Genomic DNA, 9,754 nt, shown 5'->3' with positions numbered 1-9,754 from the left:
ATATAAAAATAGTACAAGGAAATATATTCAGCATTTGCTTAATAGCAACTAAAATGAAAATATTTTTGTCATCTCTTTTAAAGTTTATGTTTAAATCAATCCTGGTGGACAGAAGGATAGTATGTATGTCAAGAAACAATTTTTTACAACCAATTTGATGTCAGTATCAACAAAGAAGAGCTGTAACTATAAAACATTTCTATTATGTAAAAAAGGGACACATCCAATAATCCAATAATCTAAACATGAATGTTTCTTTTGTATTGTAGCTACTCATTTTGAGTACATTGTCTAAATTTTTAATTTAGATAACTCTAATAGATATTTAAATTTGACTAGGTATTTTGTTATGTAGGAGCTTAGATAAAATTTAGAATTTTAATGAAAGCTCAAAGTCTTTCTTATCTAACATATCTGTGCTGTTTCTCCAGATGTACTGGCCTTCATTTAGACATCTTACTCCTGACTTGCTTTTATTTATTTATTTATTTATTTGATAGGATAAGGCATATTTCGTCAAGAGAAAAAACAAAAGCAAAAAAATTGCAAGGGTCTAATTTGTCCAAAGAATGCAAATAAGAAGAAGGCATCTGTATGCCCCTAAGTGAATTAGAAACCGGCACACATGCTCAGTCACTGTGCAGAAAGCTCAGGTACACGGTGCTGGCATAAGCAGGGGCCCCAGGTATGGGGTGGGGCTCACTCTGGAGCTGCAGCCCAGTGAGGTCTTGCAGGACGGTGCAGAAGGAGGACGACTGAGCTGGTTCACAGATCAGACCCTGGCTGGTGAGCGGGGCCAGCTCTGGGCATGAGGGCCGAGGAAGCCCATGCTGCTTCCGATAGAAGCACTGTTTCTCCAAGGGGCATAGCCCTGCAGAGGCACCTCTTTATTGAAGTAGATCTCCAGGAGGGTGTCACCAAAGCTCCATTTATTGGCTGCGGTGGTTAGGCTGTTGGCACTGCCAGGCACTTGGGGGCTGTCCAGGGGTCTGCTCTACCCGCCCAGGTAGCTGAGGGTGCTGGCCAGCTGCTGGGCCACTGCCACCTTCCAGGCCCCTCTCCCACCTCAGCCACACATCCAGAGGCCCATGCTCCACATACTGTGTCACCAGAATGTTCTCAGAGCTGTGCATGCAGATGCCATGCACCAAGGCCAGGTGCACGTGGGAGATTTGGCTCACAAGGCTGGCTCTCTTGTAGAAGGCCAAGGCGATGTCCTGGTGACAACCCTGAGTACCAATCATAGCTCCTGCCCATGGGCCCCCACTGGATGTAGGGGGGTCCCCACCATCTGTCGTTCCCTCCTTGGTCCCTCTGCCCCCCACTTGTAAGATGCCCTCATACACATTGTTCCTCGTGCTTTGGCCCAAGTGGGACAGCTGGGTGATATCATCTTGGCTGACCCAGTGAGGTGGCTGAGCTGGCTGAGGTTGGGTGGCCTAGTGCTGGCCTGAGGCCCCCACATGATGATGAGTTTGGAGATCTCTCCTGGCCATGGCAGGCAGCAGCAGTGCGGGAAGAAACAGCTGTGAACTGCCCACAGCAAGCAGCCCTGCAGGGTGGCTCGCAGCTCCCGCACACTGGGGAAGGACTGGTCCCAGCCCTCCATAGTGGAGGACCCATCCTGCCACTCAGTGGGAAATTGACACAGGTGCAAGTGCTGTGTGCTGGTGGCCCGGACACGCTGGGCCACTGTAAGGGTGAAGCGGCTCAGGTGCATGGTGCTCCAGTGGATGAAGTAGAGGCCATCCTTGGGCTGTAGCTCGGGCAGCATGAAAGGCTCTGGCAGGGCTCCGGGGATGAGCCTGGGTGCTCATCACCAGCCCTTAAGGCAGTGGCTCCAGTCGGCTGTCAGGCGGAAATAGCCATCCACCAGCCATACAAAGGACAGGGCCACAGCCCAGGAAGGCAGAGTCAGCTCCAACCACTTGTCCTGACCGTGGATGTTGATGCAGGGTTCTTTCGGTACCACATGGGTGATATCCCGGAAGTCATAGCAGTAGGCCCATGGTGCTTCCTGAGGCCTGTCCCCTGGCTGGTCGCCTACCTCTTGGGCCTCGATTTTCTTCCCAGATGGGCCGGCATGGGGATTCCTGGGGCTGCCACCATCACTGGGACCCTCTGCCTGTCCTGGCTGCCCGTGGATGCCACCAGTACCTGTCACTAGCACCGCACAAGCGGGGGATCCAGTGGCCAACTCCAGCCCAGGCTCTGGAAGGGCCCACCCACTATCCTGGATATAGCAGGGCTCCCCCAGCAACCCAGCCTAGATGCTCCAGGTGGCACCCTGAAATGCAGGGTGCCGCCTGCTCGAGTGCAGCAGGTACTTGACCATGATGACCTGCTGGGGGACAAGGCTTGGTTGGAGGGCCCGTACAAACAGAGTGCAGGAGATGCTCGAGTGCAGCAGGTACTTGACCATGATGACCTCCTGGGAGATAAGGCTTGGCTGGAAGGCCCTCACAAACAGAGTGCAGGAGATGCTCCACCAGCGCAATGGTGTCTACACATCATGTGGCCAGAACTGCTGCCTGAAGGGGGGTGGGATGCAGTCTTTGAAGCTAATCTCCTTGGCCACCTTCTCCAGGCGGACACCATTGCAGAGAGCAAGGTGGCAGAGGTGCATCAAATGTCATGCCCATGCTCTGGTCCTTAAGATGGTGGCTCTCCTCTTTGTGCAATAGCTCTCGCAAGAATGCCAAAGTCATTCATGAATTCATGCTTGCCCTGCTCAAAGAGGTACTCAAAGGAGGCTGGGTTCAGGAGCAGCACCCCTGCTCTGTGTGTTCTGAAGAAGACTTGGCCTCTGTGGGCCCACAGCCAGACATAGCGTGTCCTGAGGATTCATGCCGTGCCAGTTCCAGGAATAAAACCTCATGTGGAAGTGCCACTGTCAGACTCTCATCTCCCAGACCTCTAAGATGTGATCACAGACAACCAGACCTGGGCCTGGGCACTGCAGACAACAGAGATTGGAGCAGCGTGGAGTGATGTTGACTTTGTGTGTGATGTGGATGCAGACCTCCTCTGAGGTTAGTGTGGCCTCGCTGAAGGTGACCGAGGGGTCCCCTCTGATGGCCAGCCCAGTGCGGAAGTACCGTCAGGCCTCCCCTGGTGGCCACAGGCTGAGCTCCATCCCCATTGGGCCTGCTGTCCCTGGTGGCGGCACCCTGGTGGCACAGAGGCATCCTCATGACTGCTGGCTTGGTTTCTCACAATCACCAGGCAGATAGGTGTGGCCAAACAGACCAGAGGGCTCTCCCAGTGTCAACTCAGGCAAGTCACTTAGTCACAATGGGCCTCAAGTTTCCCACTGGAAAATAGAGCTGCTGAGAGCATTGCATGGAAAAGAGGCTCGTGACATCTCTATGCAGTTCTGCATGTTACACACTCAGCACAGCACATTTCCCCGGGGCTCAGGCTCCAATCCCAGACCCTGCCCCACAGTCGCTGGCAGCCACCACCCTCCTGATTTGGTTTTAATAACTTGATGGGGAATAAAAAGAAAAAGAGAATCAGCATTTGGAAACAATGATCAGAATTTAAAACATACTAATGGGATAGTATTAGTTTGTAATGTGTAACACTTCATATAATGCTCTCAGCTAAATAATTCATCAGTGTTTTACCAAGAATAAATGAAAGTTTGGTAATCAGTTTCTTTTGTGCATAGAACACATTTAATTAGCATCAGTTGCATTTCTTAACAAGTAAATTCTCTCTTACTCTCTTATATTATGTATATGTATATATTTTACATATATATATATATATTTTAAGGAATACATGTTTTGGGGGCCCATACTCCTACCTGTGTAAAATCGCATTATTACCACTTTATGAAAAATATCAATATCTACATATACAGTGTGTGATTTTATAATTATCACAAATGATTTAAGTGGAAATAAAATTGTAAAATACAAAATTATCTGTGAAATTTATTACTTCTTGGATAAATTCTGATTAATCATGATTGTTTTCTTAACTTCTGCCGTCCTTATTCTAATACATTATGAGGAAATTAACATAAAATTTCATGAAAATTTGTACTAATAATATATTCATTATTATTTTCTGTACTTTTTTCTAGTTTTGTAGTTTCTTAAACTGATGGTTAGAATTTAATATATTCCATGAGATACTGTTCTAAGTTCCTTAATGTTTTTCTTTCTCTATTTTACACATTTTTATTGAAAAAAATGCTATGTGATACATATAATTCTGTTCTATAAAATTTCTCCTGGTATACTGAATAAGACCCATGCCTGATAAGCACATGCTTAATTTTTATATTCTCAGCATTTTCTTCTGTCATATCCTTGAATTTTTAGGCAATGATAAATTATGTAGAACTCAAATGAAGTCCATCACATTCATTGAGTATTAATCTATCACAGAGCTCAGGTAACAAGAAACATGTAGAAATAATTCTGATTATGAATGTCAATTTATAAGGCTTTGTTTTGTAAACGTGGAAAGATAGTTTGATTTCTACCTCTCCCAATGTTATCTGAAAGTTATAGCCTAATCAGTTTATTATTCTGGTAGTGGTATATAGAGACATAGATTTTACATATTAGGTATCTATAATATATAACTAATATACCTATAATTTTATATTATATGTCTTTGTATCTCTGTAAATATGTGTGTATCTAATAGATAGATTTGCAAAGTGAAAGGAAGTATGCTATCGTGCCCTAAATCTATAGGAAGAGATGATTTGTTATGCCACCAACCAATGAACAAAACTGTAAAGAAATACCATAGAACAGATTGGAAGAAACTTTGGATTTTGCTTTTCATATGTACAGCTGTTATTGAAAGTCTTAACTTTTAATATTAGTTTTTAAAATGATACTTTTAATGGTACTATAAATTTAATTTTAGTAGTAGTCTATTAGAGACTGATTATGGTCCCCACGCCCTCGCAAAATTCACATGTTGTACCACTTCACAAAACTTATCTCCAGTGTGGTGTATTTGGAGAGGGATACTAAGGAAGTAACTAACGTTAAATTAGATCTTAAAGGTGGGGCCCTGATCTGACAAGTTAGTCTCTTTATAAGATGGCACACCAGAGAGCTGGCTCTTCCCACACCTCCCACCATCCCATCCACACAGGCCCTGAGGAAAGGCCATGTAAGGACAGAACTAGAATTGTGAGCCAGGAAGAGAGTCCCTACCAAGAACTAAACTGACTGGACTTGTAGCCTCCAGAACTGTGAGAAAATTAATTTCTGTTTTTTAAGCCACTTAGTCTGTGGCATTTTGTTATGGCAGCCTGAGCAGACTAATATATTCTTTTAAGTCATTACATTCGAGCCATGCTTTTTGTTAGTATAATAATAAAGCAAGTGATAAATTTAGAGTCTATTATATATAAACTAGTCAAGATGTAATGAGAGCTTCCTAAAACAGTTACAATGAAAAGCAGAGAAAGGGGCAGATATGTTAAGAACATAGATGGCTACACAATTTGATATTGGATTTGAAAGGGAAGGCAAAAAAGGAGATTAGCATTGCCGTTAGAAGGCTTGTGGTAAGAAATAGTATGAGAGGGCGCCTGGGTGGCTCAGATGGTTAAGCATCTGCCTTTGGCTCAGGTCATGATCCCAGGGTCCTGGGATCGAGTCCCGCATCGGGCTCCCTGCTCCTTGGGAGCCTGCTTCTCCCTCTGCTTCTCTCTTTCTCTCTCTCTCTCCCTCTGTCTCTCATAAATAAATAAATGAAGTATTTAAAAAGAAAAAAAATAGTAGGAAACCCTCCCAGCCCCCACCTCTGAAAAAACAAAACAAGACAGCAGAGGAAGATTATAAGAAAATATTATATGTTTGTTTTGTAAGTGTTCAAGGTTTCTGGGTTAGACTTTCTGGATCCTATTTAAGGCTAACCCCCTTCCCCATGCACAGGATCCATTCTTCATTACTTGTTCAAAAACATTAGGTCAGAGATTTGCTATTTCAGCCTCAATAGAGTACCTGGTACCAGATGAGCCCCCCTACCATAAACCACTATAACCAAGACAAAATGCAAGAAATAACTATTTTCAGACACAAGGGGAAAAAAAAAGAAGAAGAAGCAAGACTGTGATCCCTGCTGGAAGGAGAACAAATTGAGGTAAACTCCTGCATCATCCAGGTTTTCTGCTTAGAGGCACTTTTGGAACTGGAACATAGTAAAGAGGAATTCAGAAGTCAGAGAATGGAAATAGGGTGAACTTTGTGTAATCCAAGGTACCAGAGGAAAGGCAGTTGAGAGGAAAAGACTTCCAGGAATCTAAAAAAGACTTCCAATCAGGCTTTACCACAACACAAAACTGTATATGCAGAGATTAAGACTTCACAAAACTAGGCCAGGGATCATTATTGGGTAATTCTCAGTTGTACAACCAGGGGAGCTCACATAAGGCATTGAATTCTACCCAGTCAAAATTAAGAGACACTTAGGAACACCATAGTTATTCAGTAGAGACCCCTGAAATAACCTAGGTTAGGAGTATACTATTCTAGTCTTGAAGTAAAGGCAATTTACCTGTCGTAACAGTCTGTAACCACAAGCATCGAAAATATGTGACGTCTCCAAATAAATGCATAATGGAATAAAACACAACATTTTTTAAGGAAGACTACAAAATCTAGACGTAAAAAATGTGGTATTCATTAGGTTCCACAGACAATCAGAATTACCAAAGTTTTAAAAATGCAAGAAAATTTGATTTATAACCAGGAGATAGACCAGATGATAGGAAAAGGTCCATAAATGACAAATATGGTGCAATTAGTATATAAAAAGAATATTAAAATGTGATCAGGCTTTAATTTTTTAAAAATATAGAAATTAAAAATAGAATAATTCAATTAGGAAATGGAAACTATGAATAAATGAAATTCCCAGTGAATAATTTAATTTATTAAATAATTTAAAAATTCGCTGAATTTTCTTGAGAGCAGATATAGGCCCTAATGAAAACTTGAAACACAATAAACAGTGAATAACTAAAAATAGTAAAGATCAATAAACTTGAAATCAGAGAGTGACCATCCAAACTGATGTACAGAAATAAAAAAAGTTGAAACTGAAAAAAAAATGACAGAACTTGTATGACCTGTGTGACAAAAATATGGTGATTATTAATTTTTTAATTGAAATCTCAAAGAAGGGAGAGTATTAGGATTGTAAAATAGTATAAAACCTTGGAAATTTGACAGTTTCTTATAAAACTAAACATGCTCTTACCCTATGACTTACCATTTCCATTTCTGGTTATTAACCCAAGACAAATGAAAACAGAGAACACAAATAGGTTTTTAAGTATTGTCTTTATTAATAGCCCCAAGCCAGAAATCACGCATATTTTCAAAACCTGTCGACAAATACTACTCATGGTATATTCATTAAATGTAATCATCCTTACCTGGTATACAGTAACAATCTAATTTTTTCCCCTGATTCTACTCTTTCCTTATAATATAATATTTTCCTTATACCAGCCAAAGTAAAATTTCCAAATATAAATAAAATATGTCAATTACCCAATGAAAACTTTCCATTTTATTTTTGCTTTCCATCACGCTAAAAAAATACTACTGAAAATCTATAGTAATAATATCATGGCTATAATTGACCTGGCACTGGACTCACCACTCTGTATGTGTCTCCTACTCAGAATTTATTATTGATAGGCATTGAAATGGAATCTAAGACATCAAATACATTTTCTATATAGATGCTGAAACAATAGTGAATAATCCAGGTTATTAACATTTTATGGTCACAAGATGTTGTTTACTTACCTGAATGAGCCATTAGTTGTGTTCATTTTGGAAATTTTTAAAAGTAAATTTGAAAGATAATTCCAAATTTGATGAACAGTTTTATTAGAATACAACTCCACTAGTTTTCTATAGTTACTATAACAAATTGCCCGTAATTGGTAGATTTAAACAACAGAAATTTACATTCATAGTTACTGGGGCCAGAAGTCCAACACTAATTTCCCTTCTCCAAAATTAAGGTCTAGACACTCCCTAAAGAAGCACTAGAAGAGAATTTTTTCCTTTCCTCTTCCCAATTCTGTGGTTGCTGCCTGATTTCTTTGCATGTGGCTGGCCATATCATTCCAATCTTCAAGGCTGGTATCTTCAAACCTCACTCACTCTGTCTTCACATGGCCTTCTCCTCTGTGTTTTTCAGATCTCCAACCACCTCTCTTTTCTAAGGATACATGTCATTGAATTTAGGGATCTCTCCCCATATTAAGATCCTTAGCTTAATTGTATCTGTAAAAGCTTTTTTGGGTCTCCTGGGTGGCTCAGTCGGTTAAGTGGCTTCCTTCAGCTCAGGTCATGATCCCAGGGTCCTGGATCAGCCCCACATCGGCCTCCCTGCTCAGCGGAGAGCCTGATTCTCCCTCTCCCTCTGCTGCTTCCTCCCGCTTGTGCCTGCTCTCTCCCTCTCTCTTTCTGTGTCAAGTAAATAAATAAAATCTTAAAAAAAAAGCTTTTTTACAAATAAAATAATATTCACAGGTACCATAGATTAGTCTATGAATATCTTTGGCGGGGGGATAGTTTTCAGCTTACCGCAATAGCTAAGAGCTAATTTATTAAATATTTGAGTGTTGACATATGTAAATATCTTTAGTCTGTATCGTAAAACATTCAGTTTTTCTTTTATTACCAATAAACTCAAACAGTATCCTGCAAATTATTTGCCAAAATATTTCTAATTATTGCCAAAAATGATAAATGTATTTTATTGAAGCTTGGCACATATCTGTGATTCTGCTGAGTGGTCCACTGAGTGCTTTTTCTATCTTTGTCATACACTGTACTTAGTTATTTAGGACTATGTTGTGGCAAGAAACAGATGAACAGCAACAAAAAAAAATGCAGTAAGAATTTAGAAGGTGATGGGGTCAAATAAAACAATTACTGTGAAGATGTGTTATGTATAAAGTGATATGCAGATACTACTTAGTATTACATTTATTCCACAATAGTCATATTGGACTTGTGACTCAATCTATCCAAATGTAAGTCTTTGCAATATATTGCTACATCACAAACTCCTCTAAAATGTAGTGGATTACAACATTTTATTTCCTCACAATTCTATGGGTCAACAATTTGGTCTGGGCGCAGCTGGTTGGTTCTTTAAATGATTTCCTGTGGTCACTCATGAGACGGAAATTATCAGAAGACTCACCTTGGGCTAGGTGGTCATGATAGTCTTTCTTATAATACTGGTGATTTTGCTACTGGCTGCATGTTTTTAGGGAACTGACCCAAGAATCTTTATATGGTGATCAGATTCAAAAGGCAACAAAAAAAGGGCATGTCCCAATTTCCAAGTATTTTTCAAGTCCCAGCTTGCCTTACATCTTTAAACTTCCAAATGGTGACATTATGTCACATGCTGAGGCCTCCAGGGCATGGATCTAGGGATGCATATATCATTGGGTGTCATTAGTGTTACAATTCTCCAGATTCATCCATTATAAAAATTTCATGCAGTCAGTACAAGTGCCTTTTATCACATATCAGGAATCCAGGCCAATCCTTGCTTATTATAGAAAAAATTTCAGCTCTTCAAAATACCCAGCATACTGGTGTCTGCAACTCCATAACTAAAACTTTATTACTTCATCTTAGGCTAAATAGGTGCTTTTGTCTACCTTTAAAAAATATATATTTATTTATCTAGAGAGAGTGTGTGTGAGCAGGGGGGTGGAGCAAGGGAGGGGCAG

At 40.9% G+C, this 9,754-nt stretch overlaps 1 pseudogene; it reads right to left on the bottom strand.

Moving 5' to 3' along the window:
- Positions 1-629: 629 nt before the first annotated feature.
- LOC113928452 lies at positions 630-3,188 on the bottom strand (annotated as a pseudogene).
- Between the last annotated feature and the right edge of the window lie 6,566 nt (positions 3,189-9,754).

Source organism: Zalophus californianus, chromosome 5, assembly GCF_009762305.2.
Source record: "Zalophus californianus isolate mZalCal1 chromosome 5, mZalCal1.pri.v2, whole genome shotgun sequence".
Taxonomy (NCBI): Eukaryota; Metazoa; Chordata; class Mammalia; order Carnivora; family Otariidae; genus Zalophus; species Zalophus californianus.
The sequence above is the reverse complement of the archived record's forward strand: the minus strand, read 5'-3'. Positions and strand labels throughout refer to the sequence as shown.